The sequence below is a fragment of the Mus caroli genome, unplaced genomic scaffold (genome assembly GCF_978045245.1).
Source record: "Mus caroli unplaced genomic scaffold, Mus_caroli_1 scaffold_15, whole genome shotgun sequence".
NCBI classification, from domain to species: domain Eukaryota; kingdom Metazoa; phylum Chordata; class Mammalia; order Rodentia; family Muridae; genus Mus; species Mus caroli.
In genome coordinates, this window is record NW_028227270.1 from 102,876,946 (window position 1) to 102,898,522 (window position 21,577).

General features: G+C 40.6%; 1 protein-coding gene and 1 pseudogene across 2 annotated transcripts in view; both read left to right on the plus strand.

Moving 5' to 3' along the window:
* Pou6f2 (POU class 6 homeobox 2) overlaps window positions 1-21,577 on the plus strand; it is a 507,949-nt gene that overhangs the window by 335,640 nt on the left and 150,732 nt on the right. The gene's annotated exons all lie outside the window — the stretch shown is intronic.
* LOC115029174 (U2 spliceosomal RNA) lies at window positions 17,906-18,013 on the plus strand (annotated as a pseudogene).

Genomic DNA, 21,577 nt, shown 5'->3' on the forward strand with positions numbered 1-21,577 from the left:
AGGAGGGCTTCTGGCTCAAAACATGCCAACTGCCAGGAGAAGAGTTGTTGATTAATGTATCTGTGAAAGATTGCAGTTAGTAATTTTCAGAAAATAAGTTCTACTTGTAGATAAAGCAAAACATGATTATACATCTATAAAATCTGGAAAACTTGGATTAATGCCAGTACACATGCCACAAGAAAAATATTTCCTCTGATTATAAACTGACAAGTTGACTTGGTGCCAAGATAGTGAGCAGATGATTTTCAGCTAGAACAGAGCCTGCACCAAGGGTACAGCAGCTCTTCTAGTCTACTTCCCATACTGGCGACTTAAGACATCTTTTTAAATGAGAATGTATACAGTCAGTATTTAGCAGCTCTTGTTGGGAATCTGAATTTACACTTCGAACCTGGTTTCCAGGGTCCATTGGAACCTCGCAGAATGGAGTCGAGGTTACCTGGAGTGATAGACGGTTCCTTCCACTGTTGCCTTTTGTTGAAACAATCCCCACGAGGCTTGTCAATCATCGATCTGGACACTTCCTTTAACATTTGCTAACAGCAGTGCGAGCTGTGGTGCAGGTTTGAACTTGAGCTCAGGCCCCATCCCCAGGATGTCCCAGTTGATGCTTATAAAGACTAGGCATAAAACTCAGAGCAACAGTATGGAAAGCCATTGCTTCTTATCAGAAATTAGGAAATAAAACAGAATTACAAGTCAGAAATAAATACAACTTTAAAAGTATATCTTTTAAAATATTTTTTAATTTTTTATTTATTGCTTGAAAGCTTTATTCATTTATATAATGAAAATTTGATCATATCCATCTATCACCACCTCCTCCCCATTGTCCCTAGTGCCCTCACCATATGTCCCAATTTCATGTCCTTCTGAGACATGACCAGCATCCATGTCCCAAAAGGAGAATAAATCTCCCTGTCAATGGCTATCTAGTGTCAATAACTCCTCCTCCAGGAGTGGGGCCTTCAGCCTCCTTCCCCATCCATGCTGGAATTTTGACTGACTCGACCTTGTGCAGGGAACCACCAATGCTATGCATTGATGTGTGCAGCAGCCATGCCATGTCTGGAAGTCAGCATTTCACAGCTCTCTTTGATACCTGTCCACTTTTACATTCTTTCCAACCCCTCTTCCAAGATGTTTCCTGAGTCTTGGAAAGGCTGATGTAAATAATCCATCCACAGCATTCACGGTTAGTAAAGTAGTCTTAGTGTAATTCTTCAAAAATTTCAACATGGCTTTTCTTTGCCTTACACAGGTTTTCAGCACTTCAAATCCCCTTCATGTTAGTTGGGTCAACCTCTTTGTTTATAGATGTCCCTCTCCTCACTGGAGAGCTACCTATATTGCTCTTCACAATGCTTGTCCCCAGGGTGACCCTTCCACCCTCAGAATGCAACCTCTCTCTTACCTGGAGTCGCTCCCTGACAAAGTTAAAACCTTCGGGCTTCTGGGGTAAGTTTTCTCTGTGGGAAATTGTCCTCTGAGCTTCTGGTCTCAGTATGGCTATACCATGTCTCCTTTACTCAAAGGCCTCAAGGTGAACCTAGTAAATATTTGAATGCATGGTGTTTTGTTTTGTTTTGTTTTGTTTTGTTTTGTTTTGCTTTGTTTTGTTGAGACAGTATTTCTCTGTCTAGCCCTGGAACTTGCTATGTTGAGGATGCTGACCTCAAAGTCACAGAGATCCACCTGCCTCTGCCTCCCACTGCTGGGATTAAAGACATGCACCATTATCCTGGGCTGAATTGTGGTATTTTTTTTTTAAGACAAACTGTTTTACAAAATCAAGTCATGTTACACTCAAACGTAATTATCAATTCTTAGTAAGTTGAAATAAGTCTCTAAATTTATAAAAGGATGTTGCTTCTTATATCATGATTATTTTTTCCATCGAAGGAATTTATAAGTTGATTTTACAAATCAGTGCAGCTTGGACTCTATGCAGTCTCAGACATCCTCTCTCCTTTAATGACTGTAATTTGTGTTCACTGGCCCTTACAGACGTCAGCACATCATATAGTTGCCAACTAAAAAGAAGAGATGGTCTAATGAAAGCCCGAATACATCGAAGGATTACATGATTCATCCAAATAACGTCACCAATGAGACAGACTTATGAATCTGCTTTGGGTCATTTCTCTGTTGTAACAGTATTTAGAGAAATCGGATAGAGAAGAAAACAGCACAGAGCTATGAAATAAGAAACTGATCACTCTTGTTTAAATTTTTGGTGCTCTCTAGCTGTAGATATAAATCTATATTTTGTGTTGCCCCTGTTCACTTATAACTTACAGCACTTGGCAGATCTATGATCAAAAAAGTCAGAAACTAATTAGCACATAGTTAATTATCATTCTCTTTTGCTGTAAAATAAGCCATGCCTAGTAGTGCTTGACTTTAATTCCAGCGTTCAGGAGGCAGAAGCCGTCAGATCTCTGTGAGTTCAAAGACAAACTGGTCTACATAGTGAGACCTAGGACTACAGAGAAAGACCCTATCTCAAACAAACAAATGACCAATAATTTAAAAACAAAACCAAAGTTAATATAATGAAATATGAACTAATTAAATGATGCTTTTAGAGGTGAAATTATTTGATAGTGTTGACCTATATTTGACCCACCATGAGTGTCATGTTGATACCCAACAAGACCAATACTTTGTTTTAGGTTTTGCTCTATGTTGTTGTGATCCACTGTGTAATTACAGAGTGGATTTTTTTTTCTTTATGACACACTATTTTCAATGGCTTCCAGATATTATTATATACCTCATTCTGTTTTTCCTTTATGAGATGCAAAGATCTTGCCTCTATCCAATTACACTGGCAAGTGAGCTTCATACCTGCTGTGACTTAATTGCATTTTTGCTCATCCAAAACGTTCATACCTCACGTGCGTTTTCAAATCATCCTCACTGTAGTGGCAATTTTCCAGTGTGGCTGCGGGAGAAAATGGCCTTTGAAATGGTGCTTTCTCTGTGGTGTTCAGGAAAGAAAGGCAGTCCATGAAGAAGAACCCCAGAAGATGAGGGCCAGGCTTGAAGCACGGTTTCATTAATACCGGATGGCAGAAAAGGAGCCAAGTCCCAGATAATGAGGAAGGAGTTGCAATTTTTTTAAAGCTATCTGGTGACAGGGAAAACAAAAATGACATTCAGCTGACGAATGAGTGGAGTTTGACCTAGCCTTTTGACCCTTGACAATCAATCTTACCTGCTACTTCATAAAGAATTATGGGGCTGCCACTCACATTTGACTCTGTATTTTTACTATTCCCTTTACCTTTTTTTTTTTTTGAATACATGGTCCAAGAAGATAAATGTTTATGTTGGATATAGCAGAGGGGAGGAAATATGGGGTACTCAGAAGGGGAAAAAAAGCTGAGAGAGGATAGAACAGCAAGAGGACCAACCGCCATAAAATGGTTTATACATGCAATTCAGGATTGTCAGGGATATTTTTTATGTGGCCGACCAAAATATCAACTGGAAATAACTGATGACCCTCCACACACCTTCTATCCAGGCTGGGCTCAGTGAAACCCAGAAAAGCGAAGGTGAACACTGAGCCCACCTTCCCACCTGCCTCCCACCTCCACATACCCCAAAATGCATCCAATGAATTTTGATGAATCCATTGCCTGTTCACGAGCTCTGATTACAGCATACACTGCAGAAAGGCTTCCAAGCCGTCATTACAAGAAAGGGCGTGCAGGCCATGAGCCGTTTTCATTATCTGTTCAAGGGATGCACTAAAGAGCCTATGCTTGGCCCACTTTTGTGTCCACTGAGAAAGTGTAAATCTACAGGACTGGAAAGCAGCTGGCTGGGGAGCAAGAGGAAACACCTTAGGAATAAGAGATAAGGCCTCCTTGGCATTCCGGGTGCTTTGTTTCTCTATGTAATTTCACGCAGTTTGTCTTGAGACACTAAAACAGAAGCCAGTCAGCAAGTGTAGCTTTATGGTGCTTGCCTTGTGCATAAGTTGACCGTGGGGAGTTTTTCTTGGCTTTATAGAGTCAAGATCCTCTTTCATGGCTATACTGGAGACCACAGCAAAGAGCTCAGTGTCAGAAATGGGAGGTAATTTCTGACCACTCAATCCATAGCAGGACACTGGCAGTATCAAGCCATTATCTTCATCTAGGCTAAATCAAGAGAGTCAGGTTTGCGTATTAGGAATGTATGGAGCTTTGTGGTAGTCCTCATAAATAAACAAACAAACAAACAAACAAACACACACACACATACCTAAAGGTGGGCTATACACAAAATAACTGTTTTTGTATAATATTTGCAAACTTAGTCATATGATCTGGTGGCTTCTGTCTTCCTATAGAAGGAAGCATTCAGGAAAATAAAAAGAACCCTGACCACTGTGTGCAAAGCAAGCATCCTCTGCCACCTTTCTTAGTGAGCAGTTTCACTTGGCTTTGAACCACGTCACAAGCCTAGGGGTTGTGACTGCCTCTGCTCACTTTCTACTGTGCCAGGGCCTCTCGGCCTTGGCCTTCATTGGTCAGCTGTCTTCGAAGGTGTTGTCCTCCTGCTTGGCATAGAGTTCCAAGGCTGACAAGTTGTTTATGCTCCTGGGCCCTGTGTTCGTAAAGAATCTCCCCTCAAAACGGGGCAAGCTTGTTAATGGAGGAAGTGAGGTCAGTGTGCTTTTCTGACAAGCATAACTAGATGACAAAATTTATGAAGCGCTGTGGTACAAAGATGTAGTTATCTGCAGTCTATTCATATAATAAGGCCACCTGGGGCCTGTTGGCTACGTCCCTTGAATTTGGTTTCTTTCTTTACTTTTTTTGTTGTCCAGCATTTTCTTTAGCTTCCCTTCTCTCTTCTGCCTCCTGTTCTGGGTTTCAGGGTTCTGCCCGCTGCCCTTAGCTGAGGTAAATGGGCCCTCTTCCTTTGAAGGCCCAGTGGGCCATGGATGTGACCGTGGTAATGAGGGAGAGTTGAGTGGGCCAAGAACTTGGGTTAATTATTTATGAAAATCAGAATGTGGGGTTATTTCTGAAGCATCTCAAAGATGAATTAACTTTCCCAACTGAAAACCAGATATTTGTTACAGTTTCTTCTTATATCCTGATTATTTTTCTCTACAACAAATGGCTGTGGCCCTTTCACCACAATTCTGTGGAGTAGGAGAAATTGTACTGCCCCTGGGAAACTATGAGAAGCAGGAAAGGCAGAGACCACAGCCCGAGTGAGAAGGAAGGTATCAAAGGAATGATCAGCTTGGCCTGTAAAAGAATGGAACAAAGGATTTGGAAAGAAAAGGGAGAAGCATAAACAAATGATAAGCTAAATATGGGTATTGAGACTGGAAGACATTTTTCTAATAGAATTTACTGAATATGTAAAACTAGCACAGGCTAAGTAGATTGGTAAGAGGAATAAAACAGTTCGTGTGTTTAGACAGGAATTGGGATCATAGCCTTTGGAAAAACAAGTGTCCCTCCGGACACCCATAATCACAAAGCCATTATCTGCCTTGATTTTTACTCTTAACCAATATTGCTAGCGAAATTGATGAAAGTAGGCTTTTCAAGTCAAATTGTTAACACGATACAGTGAATATAATTTCTCCTAATAATAGCAAAGTTGCTTGTTAGTAAAGAGCAAAACCCATAGGTCCATGCAAAATTTTATATCTGTCCATGCCACAAGTAAAATGATTTGTACATTTCTCACACACAATTTTAAACTATTCCTGGGTGACTGCTGCTGCTGTCTAACTCATGTATGTGGAGTTGTTGTACTGTGTTGTTTAAGAAACAGTGACAAGAAAAAATATGTAAATAATACAGGTACATGAAGAAGCGTGTGACTCGGGCAGGGGTGGTGACACCTTTAACCCCAGCACTTGGGAGGTAGAAGCAGGTGGATCTCTAAGTCCTAGGCCAGCCTGGTCTGCAGAGCAAGGTACAGGGCAACATAGAGAAACTCAGTATTGCTTGAGCTTGATTGGATGAATCTCAAAAAGGCCCCGTCTGTGAGATGAATCTCAAAAAGGCCCCGTCTGTGAGATGAATCTCAAAAAGGCCCCGTCTGTGAATATGGGGGATAAGTGTGCTTGGTAAACATGTATCAAAAAGAATTTACCTTAAAAAGAGTTAGATCAGATAAGGAAAGGAAAGTGAAGCCACTTTATTTCCCTCTTCTCTCTTGACCCCTTCCACACATGGGAGAAAGTCAGCCATTTTTGCCTGTGTGAAATGGGTGGAAATGTGGAGCTTTGAGAATCCAGCTTGTTTCATTTAACATTATGATCTCCAGTTCCATCCGTTTTACTCCAAGTAACACACTTTCTTTTTATTTACTACAGAATGAAACTCTGTTGTCTCATGATGTGTGTGAGAAAAAAAACTGAATTTTCTTTACAATGGTCTCTAATATCTCCATGCTAAGTTATCTAAATTCATTGACTCGACACTTCTTTGTAACACATCATTGAACATATTTTTCCAAAAAAAAAAACCTCTGTGAATTAACTAAACTTCCTTCTCTATTAACAATATTTTTGGGCACTGGTGTGCATTAAAGGTTATAAAAAGGAATCCTGGCCCCTGTTTTCCAGAATTGCACCTTACTGACGTTAGCCCTTCACACTTTATTGGGATTAACTAGAAGATGACAACATTAATACCCCTTCTCATCTCAGTGGAAGCCCACTTCTTATACAGAAGTTTGCTAAAATAGCTTAATGAAAACACGACAACACAGGCTTAAGGAAGTTAAAATTTTTGCTCACAATTTTCTGTTTAGTAATGGAGACCAGTTTTATCACGTAGATTAAAGCTGTTTGTTTAACCTTTAATATTTATGAAGCACAAGAAAAACATAAAGCTCTTTGATCTTCATGAATTATGAGAACTCTAGAATTAATAACTATATCCTCTATTTTAACTAACAACTTTAAAGTGTTTCTTGAAAGCAAGATACCATGTCTTAGTTTTAAAATGTATTCATAAGACACACATTTTCTACTTAGAGCATCTAAGTAAGCCACCATCTTCAATCTTCTTCCTCTCCCCCAATACAATCTATTCCTTAAAATGCAAATACAGTTATTGTCTTAAAGTGAATATTCTGATTTTCCAGCTCCAGTCTGTAAGCATCCCTCTAGGCCTCCTCCACAGCTTCTCAGAAGTCCCCACTGCACGGTGTTTGCAAAGCCTGTTCCTCCTGTTTTGGAGTCTACATCCTCCTCACCACAGAGTCTGACTCCAGTGCCAGGGCCACTCCAGATACTTCGAGTCTGCATGGATGACTATGGAGCTAATGTTCTTCTTCCCCATCTACTCAGAGCTCTGAGAGAAGATGTTCCATGCCTGCTTTTGTTCACTGTTATTTCTTCATTGTCTGCTCCATCTCTGCCAAAAACTGAATAAGATAATTAATAACTGAATGAATGAATGAATAAATGAGCTAGTGAATTAATTAATTAACCATTGGGAATTTAACCCTAACATGCTCTGAAGTACTAAGAATAATACTAAGAGTACAAGAACAATAATTACAGCCTCAGAAACCTTGATTATAAAATATATCTGAAAGAAAGCCTAAGTCTGTTTTGCCTATGAAAGAGTTAAGTTGAATATGAATTAAGAAGAAATGTTAGTAATTAGCATAAAATCTATGATAGAAGTCTTATTTAAAGTGCATTCTTTAGTACTGGTGGTTAATTATATTTTCATAGTAGATTCTCTCTCCCTCAGACACACACACACACACACATACATGCTCACAGACACAAAGCACTTTTCCTGACTGACTCCAGCATACTTCAAGGAAGGCAGATGCTTTGTCAAGTAAGTCCCCAACCATTCCTAAGGAGCCACAGCCATCACCATGGAGATTACATCCAACATGATGCTTTGAATGAGAATAGTCCCCATACTCTCATCTATTTGAATTCTTGATCCTCAGTTGTTGGAAGTGTTTAGTATGGCTGTGATGGAGGAAGCATGTCACTCTGAGGTGGGCTTTGAGATTTCAAAACCCCATGCCATTTCCAGTTAGCTCTTGCCTGTGAATCAGATGTAAGCTCTCAGCTACTGCTCCAGAGCCATGCCTACCTTCCTACTACCAGACTCTCCAACATTATAGTCATGGACTCTAGAACCATGAGCCACCAACAATGCTTTCTTTTATGTTTCCCTGGTCATGATATCTCTTCACAGCAATAGAAAAGTGACGGATCATCCACCTAAATTAAAATACTCATCCAACTAAACCATCCATCACCAGGGAGATGCCACAGCCAGCACTAGTGACCTGCAGCTCCTAGACTGTTACACTCTCACAACGATGAACATCCCACTCTTTGCAGCTGCTGCATAGCCAACTTGTGCTGTTGAGTATGTTAGGTAGATGAAATAGAGATTTAAAAATATTTTCAACTTACAGTAAACTTGGGGAAACAACTGTATGGCTTGGCTTTAAACTGAGCTACTCACTCACTGTTACTCAAATCAGAAAGTAAGAAAACCAGTTGTTGTTGCTTGAGCACACACAGTCACAGAGTAGTCTAAAAGGCAAGGGTAGCATTCACACCTGCCTTGTTAAGTCCAGACTTGTAAAAGTATACACACTAACAGGAATTTCTAGTAAGCGCTTTAGGTCCGAGGCAGTCCCCCGTGAAGCTTCTTGGCCACGTGAGTGAGATCCTGCCAAGTCTCTTCACTGGCTTTTCTGAGATGGCCTTCCAGGGAGTGATGTGTTCATCTTCAACGTAAATTTTCCACATTTCTCCTCCTTCTTAAATAACTAGCACACCTTGTCAACTAATTTATTGATAGAGATCCACTTGGATCTGCCTAAAGAGAGAACGAAAAAAAAATTAATAGACACCAATCCATGATATGTGTCCACAGCATTTGATATCACGTGAAGACTCCGAGACATACAAACAACAAGTAGAACTATGTCGGTTTCCCAGCTGGGGCCCAGCAGAGAACTAGCATTAAATAGATAATGAGGGGCTAGAATTTTTCAAGTTTGTATGGGCTTCATGCATCATTGAAAACTGAACTCTAAAAGTCTTGGGAATTGACTACACGAGCTGGCAGTTGCATAAAGCCAAGCCGTGCTGAGGTTCCATTGTCCTGAGTTTGCACATACCTGTCTGTAGGTCCTCACTCAGCTCCTCTGCTGTTGGCGAGGCCACTGTGGCAGGAGAAACTTAGAAAATTCTCAGCAAGGAAGACAGGGCAGCAAGCTTGATTAGCTTAGCAGGATCTCACTTGCTGCAGGCAGCTTCCTTCTGGGCATCCTTTTTGCTGCCAGACAGCTGGGGCCTTTTATCCTGCCAGCCAGGAGACAAAGCCTCCCTAGCAACCATGGCCTGCTTTGCAGCAGTCCTTCAGAGCTGGCCTGCTTCTGACTATGTAGCCAAGTCTAGCATCCCTGCCTAAAGGCCAACCACACTGGTGAGAACCAGACCTGCAACTGCTCCGTAATGAGCAGCTCGGGCACTAATAATATTCTTAAAGGCCAGTGTGCAATGCTATCCTTCATCAAAATGTCATAAGAAACACAGGCTATAAAACTTTAAAGTGTCTCTATGGCACAACTAAACAGTGAATTAAACAACGACAAATAACGCAGAGACCAGAATTCAGTTAAATGGGCAGAGGAAATGTGCCCACTAATAGGGGATATACCAAGATGGCTAAAGATCAGAGAGGTAGTGGAATCCTGGAAAGGAGAACCAGGGATTTTGGAAAGTGTCTCCAAATGCTAAGTGTCTCATAGAGAAGCTGCCATATTGGGAGAACTAGCAACCAAGGCCCTTGTACCTGTGGCTGAATGCTAAGGCTGGGGACAGCCATCACCCTCAGTCCTCACTTCACCTCTGCCTAAGTTTGCTAGGACAGCTGTACCGAAGCATTTCTGACTGGGTGTCTAAAACCAGAGAAATTATTCTCCCACAGGGTGGAAGGCAAAACTCCAAGGTCGAGGTGTTAGCAGAGTTGGTTCTGAGAGAACATGCGGGAAGAACGTATTCTGGGCTTCTTTCTGGGTTGTGGGTGACCACTTTTCTGCCTTGTCTGTCATTATTTTATTTCCTAATGAGACCATAAAGCATTGAGTTAAGGCCACCTGGTGACTTCATTCACTGTCTTCTTGAAAGGCCCCAGAAGGCTTATGCCACCAAAGGTCATTTTTCTTGGAGTACTGTTTTTTGTGTTTGTTTGTTTTATTGGTTGGTTGGTTGGTTTACATTTTAGTTTGGGTATTTTGGTTTTGGTTTGGTTTTAGTTTTGTTTGTTGGGGGTTTGCTATTGTTGATTTTGTTTTGTTTTGTTTTGTTTTATAAGTCAAGGTTTCGCTATGCAGCTTTGGCTCTTCTGAAACTCAATAAGTAGACTAGGCTGACCTTGAACTTCCTGAGATCTGCCCGCCTCTGCCTCCTGGGTGCTGGGATAGAAAGTGTGCAGTACAATACCCATCTGTAGTACTGTCTTTAGTTTCACAGGGAAACTGTGCCCCCTTTGTATTTTGATGAAATGCTGTGGAGAGTAGTTTTGCTTTCCAGATTCCCAGACCTCCACAATTGTCTCTTCTGTGATGTCAGTCACACCAGCGACCATCCAGATGTTTTGCCTGCACATACAGTTAATTTCTCCAGAATTTTCAGAAAGTATCCTCTTCCCTGTTCTAAATATTTCCCATTTTCTTGATTGTAGACCCCATTTCCCTGTGCAAATTCAAAAGTTATGACACTCTGAACTGGAGTAACCCAAAGACTGTCACAAACCCCAGAGCATATGTCTTCTGAGAGCGAGCAGCAAAGACCAAAAAAGGGAGAGTAGACTAGACTATGGATCCTTCAAGTGGCATTTATTTTCCCCATCGTTGTGCCTTTATAGATTTTGTCCCAAAACCAAAATTGTTGAGCAACACTGTCATTGGAATATTAGAAGACTGGAAAGAAGATATTCTGGGTAACACGTATTTGTACTGAATTTAATACAAACCATTCCTGATTTACAATGGTTTGAATTATGGTATTTGATTTTTATAATGGTACAAAAGCAGCACATATTCAGAAGCCAGGCTTCAGATTTTGAATCTTAACATTTTCCTCAAGCTGTCAATATACGATATCATACCCTCTTTCAATGCTAGGCAGCAACAGAGAGTTTCAGCAACCAGCCAGCCAGAGATGGTGGAAGGTGGACGCTTTTCAATAACTTATATGAGCTATTTAATGCTTCATTGCTAAATAGGCCCCGTGTTCAGTGATCTTCGCCAACAGTAAGCTAATGTTAATCTTTTGAGGTTGTGGTAGGCCAGGCTGAGTTGTGCTATTCAGTAATTTAGGTCTGTTGCCTTTTCTATTTAATAGAGGTTTATTCAGGTGTACCTTTATCATAAATGTCATTTTTATTAGTTCCTTGTCTATTTATATATGTGTTATACATATATACATATATGTGTGTGCATATATATGTATGTGTGTGTGCATATACAGCTACATCTGTGTGCATCCCATGTTGACACAGCTTCATGCTTGATTGTTTGCTGATCCTCAGTGAAATTATAAGCCTTTTGAAGAAAAATAGCATGTTGTACCACTCTTTGGGAGTGCCACAGTGATTGGTCTAGCACAAGACACACAGACTTTCCATAAGTACCAGCTGTCTTAACGTGGAAGAAACAATGAGAATCAATAAACTAGAGTCAAATCTGAATGACATTTTTTGTAAGGGATGTGAGTCCCTGTGTCCTTCTTTTGTAGCTTGAGCACTTGTCAGAGCCTTTTTCAGCCAGACTGCATTAAGTAATTGCAGAACTGCATACATAGGAGACATGCGGCAACTACAAGGTAACGGCTAACTGAAACCTAGAGGACTACATATGAGTTCTATCTGGCTACATGCTCTGTCTAGCAAAACTTGAGCTGGATGGTACATTAATATGTTAATTTCTGAGACCCATTCAGAGTTTTGTAGCAGTTGTTTCAAGATGAAAGCTGTTTTACAAGTTTCTAAATAAATCGGTGATTGTTGGGTTGGTCACATTAAACAACCACTACTCTTGCACCCTGCTTATAAGACTAGTGGTTGGTACTACAGAGACATAGCTCCAACAATCACCTTTGCATTGCTATTGTTCCACTGGCTAATGGATAAGGGTGGATAGAAACACCCATCATTCACAGTTTACCATTGTTCTTCCTGTATCTTTTTATAATACTTCATTCCCTGCAGCTGTTGGAAGGTGCAAAGGGAATTGATCGTATGGGTTTAACAGGGTGGAATGATGTCCTGGAAAGACTGACTCTCCTTCCTTGGTCAGCATGGGCGCAAACCCTATAGACTGACTGTGACATGCAAGGTATCTCAAAACACACATAGCATGACTTGGTCTCTTCAAACTGTAGACACGGGATCTGTTTGTAAGAAAGGAAGAGAGAAACTAAATTAATTCTAGGTAAGTACTTCTCCAATACTTCCCAGAAAAAAAGAACTGAAGAAATGTAACTCACTGACTCAGGTCTTTCTTATTTCTGTGAACCAGGAAAATCATAAACAAGGCTGAGATCAAAGCAAAAGCAGTTTACCTCAGGTACAAAGGCAATCTGCAAATCAGGGAAATGCAGGTTCACCTGGAGGCTGAATGAGCATTCTGCCCACAAGGTGGCTTGGCATTTATCTCAGTTGGAGGCAGGCAGCTCAGCAGCTTGGAGGATGAGTAGGGCTGACACAGGACAAAGGTTGGGAACTGATAGAAATAAAACTGGGCTATATTTTGTTAAATCCATTGGGGTGTCCAAGTAAGAAGGCAAGCTGGTTCCTTGAGTATTTCTCTGACCTTGCAAGATATTGTTAAATTGCAGGAAAGTATTCCTCCGGCAGACCCAGCTCCCAACAAGATGTCTGCGTGGAAACCTGTCTCCTGTGAGCAAACCTTCAGTGCTGACGATGACTTTTGTTCTCTTTTGAACAGGATGAAGCTATTTACCATTTAAAATTACTAAAATTGTTGTATTCAACCCTATTCTTCTTTTGTTTCAATTCACTTTATCCCAAATAAGTTATTAGATTAATTTATGCACCTCACTCTTTATGTCATACAAACCCCTTTAGTGACATTTATCTTTTCTCAAATGCGGCTAAGCATTTCAAAAACTAGAAGCAAAGAGAATGAACCCTTGTTAAAAAATCTTCAAAGGTTTGGAACTTAAGCATATCTTCATTTTTTTAAATTAAAAGATAAATAACAAAATAAAATAGTTTCAACATAAATGGCAGACTAGAATGTGCCTTTAACATACAGAGAAATCTTATAAATCAACATTGTTGAGGTTGGTCCTTTACTCTGTATTGTAGTGCTAAGTGTTGGCCCCCAAGACCTGTACTCTGCATGTAGACTCGTGACTCTGCTCCTAGATTATTTAAGATTGATAAATAACAGATGCCCACAGCCAATAACTAGTGACCCTGCTCCTAAATTATTTCTGATTGATTAATACAAATGCCAACAGTCAACAGCCAGGCAGAAGAGACATAGGTGGGGTTTAGGTTTCATGGACTTGGGGTTGGAGGAGGAGAAGGAGGTGCAGAGAAGAAGGAAAAGCCTCAGTGGTTAGGTAAGCCATAAAAACATGACCCTGAGAGCTGACCAACTGGATTGTCTCCAAATCAAAATGCATTTAATTAAAATGTGTTTCTGTTTTGTTTAGCTCATAGTGTGTAAGAAGAAACTCAAAACAGTCCTCTGTTTTGGGCTTCATTAACAAGAGGGCAGGACAAATCAGACTGCTCAAATGTGTTTATGCCATACTGTGGGGCTTTAACTGCTGTGAAGCAAGTGTCTGGATATCCCTAAATGCTTTAGCTTTCTATTAATAGCTATAGTGCTTGAGATTGAATTTTTGAGATTTTCAGTTGTCATATTTACATGTGGAGATGCCTATAATACCCCCTCTTCCCTGTGCAATTCTGGTGATAAGACACACATGCAAGTGCAATCTAAAGAGAAACGCATGCCATAAATTGGTGGTGTTACACTTCTCTGAAAATGTAGGGTTATAAACAGGTCTTCACGAATGGTCTTCAGTGTGTGAAGAACACTTGAAGCCTGATGCCTTGCATTCTCATATACGTGATTTCCACTGGAAATTTTAAAAGAAAAATGAAATGAGCTAAATATGCTCTTAGAAAGCTTCCAAAGATTTTTTTCCCTTTGGAATAGAACAGTAAATTCATTAACCACACTAGAAGGACAGACCTAACTTCCTTTCTTTAGAGAATAACCCTTCCTACAATTTAATTTATTTTTTTCCTCTATAGTTACATAATATTAGAGACAACTGCTACACTTGTGAATTCAGTTCCTTAAATCTTAGAAATGTGAAGGATATTTGAAATTCTCATCTTCTAACAAATAGAAACCAAGTTCACAAACAAAGAGCACATTAAATGAACCAGAACTTCCAGTTAGTAAGTAACCACTTAGCATTGTTGAAAATAAAGTCTTGTTTGTGTATCAAAGCAACTCTTACTGATGAGTCTAAGGCAATGACCTGAGAACAGGAGTAGTAGCATAAACCCATGAAGGATAATCCTGGCATTCTTTGGGAAGCTATCGTTATTTATCAATGTTACCAGAGCCTTATTTCTATTCTTCTAATACCCTTACAAGTAGATACCACTTAGTTTCCTTATGAATGAAGAAACCTAACACTTAGTAACTGTTAAAAGACTTAAGCTTAGCCCACATTCCCTCCCCTTATATTTCCCTACTACTATTATCACACTGCTAAGGAACCAATTGAGAGTCTCCAATTCTTCTTTCTGAAACTTAACATTATATTCTACTGTACATTCGGTGCTCTTGGCTGTTGAACTGCAGTCATGTTTTTGGCAGTCAAACATGGTGACAAGAACAGCTAAGGGAGCAATGTTGAACCACAAGTACAGAGAGAGTGACCTGGGAATTGCTTATTTTTTGAAACCTCAAAGCATTCTCCTAGTGGCATAATTCAACTACAAGGCCACACTGCTTGTACCCACCCAGACAGTGCCACCGGTTGGAAGTCAAGTGTTCAGACATATGAGCCTATGGGGAACATCTCATTCAATCTCTTTCAAAACATCACATTTAACTCCCTAACCCAAACCCTGTGTGTTTATGGCCATATCATAACACAAAATAAATGTAATCCAACTCAAAAAGTCCCTACAGTCTTTCAGTCTCAACATTATTTAAAATCCAAATATTCTTCTGAGACTCAAGGCAATTTCTTAACGCAGTCCATTGTGAAATCAAAAATCAAATTATACATTAAAGAGACGGTTCCATGTTGAGCAGCGAGCATAGGGAAATAAAAGGGGTGGGGGAGAGCCCAAGTCCTGCCAGAGCTCTGGGGTTCTGAGTGGGCTGACTCAGGGGACTGTTGCACTCTCCACATGGCCCGAGTGGGCGTCTAGTTGTGGGAAGTCACGGAACCCCAGTCCGTGGTGGGTAGAGAGGGAGCAGTCCAGGATCTCTGGGTCTCACGGAGGCCAGAGACAACAGGTTATCACTCTCGGAAATCCCAGACACTGCTGTATGTTGCAGAAGAGCTGAGAACAAAGTAAGAGGCCCCGGTGGCAATACAGTCAGCCCTGGGCCGGCCCGAAGGGAAAAGGGGGCAAGGGGAGGCGCTGGGCAGTTCCCACTCGGGGAGAGTCCTTGGTTTGGTCTGGTGGCCAGAAATGCTTGGGGGCCTTCTCAAGGAATATTAGATGCAATTCTTTAGGGAAAGCCTATTCCATTGTTCTACCAAGGTGGGCCTTGAGGAGCACAGACAGTCCATGGTTTTAAAGCTTTATTGTAGAAAACAGAGAGAGAGAGAGAGAGAGAGAGAGAGAGAGAGAGAGAGAGAGAGAGAGAGAGAGAGAGAGAGAGCAGAGAAGTAGGCTGGCCATGGCCACATGGAGAGAGGGGAGAAGGGAGGGGGAGAAGGAGAGCTAGAGATGAGCATAAGAGAGGCAAAAGCTTAAGAGAGAGAGGAGGGACCAAGCAGCCCCTTTTATAGTGGGCTGAGCTACCTAGCTGTTGCAGGGTAACTGTGAGGCAGAGCTTACCTAGCTATTGTCAGGTAACTGTAAGGGTGGAGTCTAGCCAGAATGCCAGGACTTTGGGACATTGTCTATGTGACTGATAGTCACAGGATTATGGAGTTGGGGGCTCTGTGGTGTCAGGCGCCTGTGTCTGGGAATGTGGCTCACTGTTTGGTCTCTTGTAGAATTTTCAACTGGGTCTCCAGAGTAAGCTTCACTCAACCAGAACACATGCTGCCTTTCATGGTCCCACAGTTCCACTCTAAAAGGCTAGTCTCACAACCAAGAAAAAAGAAGTAAAGAGAGAGAGAGAGGAGAGAGAGAGAGAGAGAGAGAGAGAGAGAGAGAGAGAGAGAGAGAGAGAGAGAATTGCATACTTCTTACATATCCAGAATTGTAAAAGTATCTTTTATTTGCCTGAAGTAATTGTTGTCTCTGAGGCTTACTGTCTCTGCTACAAACCTAGACCAAGTCCAGGAAGCTTCTAGAATCCATACAATCTAATCTAGGCCTAGAATGTTTTCAGCCTCTTATACTTACTGCTGAATAAGCTCACCCTTTCTAGCTCTTTCTGAGCTCTGACTGGCTGGTTCAACTCAGCTGGCTCAAACTCCTTTCCAAGCTGACTGGGTTAATATGGCTTCTCTCTTGGCCTCTCCTGAATCACTCTGCTTGCCCCCATACTAACTCTGGCAATCTGTTCTAATCTTCTGGCTCATTCTCATTCTCATTCTGCCTTCACTGTGTCTAGTTAGCTTTTTCTCTCTTCAACCTGTCTTTATAAAATTGTCCCAGTAAAACTGTTTCTCTCTCTCTCTCTCTCTCTCTCTCTCTCTCTCTCTCTCTCTCTCTCTCTCTCTGCCTGTTTCTCTATCCTATTGTCAAATCTTTCTCTGATGCCTCATTTTGTCTGTCACTCAATTAGACCTCACTTTCAAACATGGGTGCTTCCTTCTACAAACTAACCTTACCTTCATCGTTTGGGAGTAAAGGTGTGTACTAAGGGCAGACATATCAGTATTCTCTGTGTTGTGTGATTACTAATAATAGCACATCAGAGTCAATATTAGTTTGTCTTTCACCAAAGAAATTAGTCCATTGCTTAAGTCTAGGCTCAGGCAAGTTCTTAGGACAAAGGCAGAAATCAGCCACTTTATTTGCCAAAATATCACAAGGAAGGTTCTTAGCTCAGTTGCTAATATTGCTGCTCTCTGAAACCTTTTAAGCTGAAGTTTCTTAATACAAGTTGCCATCAGCAGTGTCCCTACATTCATCTAAGAGGGTCTATTAAACTCTAACATTCAATTGCTTTTCTAGTCCAAAGTCCTAAAATTGCCCACCATACCCTTCCAAACAGTAGCATGGTTAGTTCTGTCATAGCAACAGGACACTCCCTGGTACCATCTTCTGTATCAGTTACCTTTCTATTGCTGTGACAAAACACCATGATCATGGCAACTTATCAAATAACGAGTTCATTTGGGATTGTGATTAAAGAGGGATGAGTGTCTGCCATAGCAGGGAACTGTAGCAACAGGAATAGCTAAAAGCTCACATCTCAATGCATAACAGAAAGCATGCTGTTTATATATGCTACTAGCATGCATGAAGCTTCATTGTCCATGTTGATTCTTGAACTGGGAAACTTCTATTAAATTGGAGTTGATAGCTTCTAGTTTCCATGCTATGTGGCCCTTGTTTATTTGCTATTTCCATTCAAGTTGAACTAAATATTTTTCCTTTATTTCCTTGTTCAATGTTAATTGTCTTATATAGTTTTGGTTATTGTTTTGAGGCATTTTGAAGGGATCTGTTAGAAGCAAGTTACCATCGCTTCTCGGCCTTTTGGCTAAGATCAAGTGTAGAAACAAGTTACCAAAAATGATTCATTAATGAGATATTTGAGGATGTTCAGATGTCCAATAGGTTGACCAATTGATGACCCACAGATAACAGTTGGAGTTGTAAAATGGACTCAGAAGAACTGATTTCTGCAGTTCCTAAATTCACTTAAGGTAATCGACAGGAAGACTCTATGTCACCATGGTATTGCTACCATGTTGGCAGTGATTCCTGAGAAAAGCAACTCACATCCATAAGCAATAGACGAAAGTCATTGTTATTGGTGCCATTAGGGGTGCAGAAGAAGGTCTCAAGCAAAGGGACCACTGACCTCACCAGAAGGTTAGAGTTTGGTGAGGATGCATTGGTGCGTTTGATCACCATTATGCAGAATCCATGCTGGTACTAAATCCCAGATCATTTCCCAAAAAGACAGAAGGATGGAAAAATAGACTCAAGTTCTGGAAAATTATGTGGAAAACAAGCTCCTAAAGACCTGAGATAACTGAAGGTTAGAGTCCAAGTTGGGCTTGCCCTCTCTATGACCTTTGTGTTAAGGCTAACACAACAAGACCACTGGCTGTACAGTGGGTATACTCAAGAAGAAATAAGTGTATAAGCCTTTGCTGTTACTAGTTCATACATAAAAAGATAAGTAGTAGTCAATCACCTTTAAAATATTTTTTGTCAAGTAAATTAAATTGTTTTTCATTTATTTTTAATTTATTTTTTATATATTTATTATATGTAAGTACACTGTAGCTGTCTTCAGACATACCAGAAGAGGACATCAGATCTCATTACAGATGGTTGTGAGCCATCATGTGGTTGCTGGGATTTGAACTCATGACCTTCAGAAGAGCAGTCGGTGCTCTTAACCGCTGAGCCATCTCTCCAGCCCCAATTAAATTGTTTAATTAAGTAAATTACATCTTTTATGTATAGGCAGGTTTAGAGTTAAAGTAATGGAAGTTTATATGACTTAGGAATCTGTCAAGATTAGGTATTAGGTATTTGTAGAGCTAAGGAAAATTATAGCAAAACAGAAGTTTAAAAGTTGAAAGATCCAGAAACATCACAAGATCTACCAACATAATTTCCCATACTCCTCAATATTGCCTGTATTTCTGGTTACTACCTTTCAATGCCTCTTTAGATAACTAAAATTATATAATATCAGTGCTTATAGATATTTTTGAAGGATCCTTCTATGATGATTAATCTGCTTCTTAGTCCATAGTATCATGCTAGGGTTTAGAGTTGTAAGGGACAGAATAATTTTATGCACAATAGTTTATGGGCTTGCACATTTCAAGTGCTGCCTCCATTACCCATCATCCTCCAGTGAACGTGCCACCTTGGGAATGCTTGTACACATCACAAAGATGTGTAGGAGAAACATTGCACAATGCTTTCCTTTACCAAGATATCCAACACCAACTTAAAGGTATCCTACTAAAATGGAACTAAATACATCCGCAGTGTACTCACAAATAAATGCCCATAACCACGTCCACTGTTGCCTTACCAAAAAAGATTTGGAGGTAGGAACAGGAATAGGAAGCAGAATAAACACAAACAACTGTTAACATGTCATCAAATAGATATTTGGGAATGGGGCACATCTCTCAGAGGCACTGAAGGGCTCTGTACCTACCAGCTCACTGCCTGCTGAAAGTTTTCCATGAGGATGTTAGTGTAACACAACTAGTCCTTAAAGGCACTTTCTATGTCAACCACCTTCTGTTATGGTGTTTCTCTTATGTAGACAAAAATAAGGATGGCCTGCTTAAAAGTAAGAGCAAAGGAGAAGTGGCAGGACACAGAGTACAGAGAGAAATACAAAGACAGGTGCATTTGGGGAAAATCAGGAGTCCCAGGTGGTATAGACAAGCTTCTCCAAGGAGGAATCAGGAACCTTCTATGAATGAAGAGGTGCCACAAGAGATTCTACTTTCCAGTTGGGTGTTAGAAGGGCCAGCCTTCTCTATCATTCTCCTTTCCATCAAACAAATCACCCAGTAGCATGGAGCATGATCTATCTTGGGAGAAAAGTTAATGGAAAAAGTGAGGAATATGGATACTGAAGGAAATCTCAAGCAGAACCGAATGCCACTGTCTGGGATAGCCAAGTCCCAGTGACTACTCATAAAGCTGTCACAGACAGGAAAGAGGATGCCTCACTGTAGATATTTCACACATGCCAGGAAGAAAAAAAAAAGCTCCTCAGGTTTGCAAACTGAAGGACATATAAAGAAAATTGAAGAGTTAGTATAATGTCAAGGTTAACATTTTAATTGCATAAAACATGGAGAAAGCCTATGTTTGTCATTTTCACAATGTTACCTTTCCTGAACAATGTAAACTTTTATCCAACAACTGTATGAGTTAGTGACATGACACAGGATGTAACTTACATAAATGGGAGAGCCTACACTCCTTTCTTCTGTATAGGTCCTTCAGAAGCCACCGTTAGGTAGCTAAGCTGTGGCCTTTTAAGCCTTTCCTAGCAGTTAATAAATGCTGTTAATGTTGTGTGTCGGTTTGTAGTTGTGAGTGCACGGAGCCCAATTCTCCTACATTGTGCCTGGCTCCTTGGTGCTCAGAGCCCCATTGATTTCAAAGAGGGTTTTGTAGGTGGAGTGACAGCTTGGCGGTGCAGAATTTAGCTTTTCTGGGTGATATGATCACATAACAAAAGGCTGCTGTAACCCTTCCAGAAGGCAAAGTTAAGGTTACTGTTGGACCTTCATTCTGAATTGCCAGAATCTAGGGCAATCCAGAGTCTGCAGCCCCACCATGCAATACTTCACAGTTTTCTACAGTGAGCAGAAAAAGGAAAAGAAAAAAATTGTAAGGGATGGGAAGCCTTTGAGATCTGTGCATTGAATCAAAATATTAAGAAGAAGAAGAAGAAGAAAAAAAAAAAAAACCCTGCACATTCCAGGGTTGAAAAGTAGTCAAAGTAAGTTTTAAAACATTGCAAACACTTAGGTAAGTGCCTACTGTGTCATATAGACAAGCAGGTTTATGCACAGACTCTAACAAAGGAAGTGGTCATCCATAAGCCCAAACTTAATCATAAAACTCATATTTCATTTCCTTACATACCAAAATGAGGATCAGTCATCTTAAATTGGACTGCTATCAAAATGAGGAAATTATTTATTAGTTTGTTCTTTGTGATGCCAGTGAAGGGCAATGCTAAATGCCATGTGCACAGAACTGAGTCCTGCCCTCCCACTCAGAAGGAAAGCAAGACAGTTGTGATCTCACAGAACCACACAAATCCAAACATGAGTCTGCAGTCACTGAGGAAGAAAGCCCTTTCCCTCAGAATCTCTCATCAGCACCCTGCCTTTCCAATCCTTTCAGTGACTCTGCATATACGCATCATTTACTTCCTGTCTCCCTCCATCACAGTGGGAACTCTACAGAGACAATGGTTTTAACTTGGTACTTACTAGATGTCCAATAAATTAGCTGTTGAACTCTTTTGATGACTAGTGGATGGATAAGTATTATTCCAGCATTAGACATAATACAATGATCTGGCTACAGGTGTGTAGCTAAGGAATGGGGCAGAGACACAAATTACTATACTTACAGATACAGTCACATGCAAGTATAAGTAAGGCTATAGAAGACTGTTATCACAT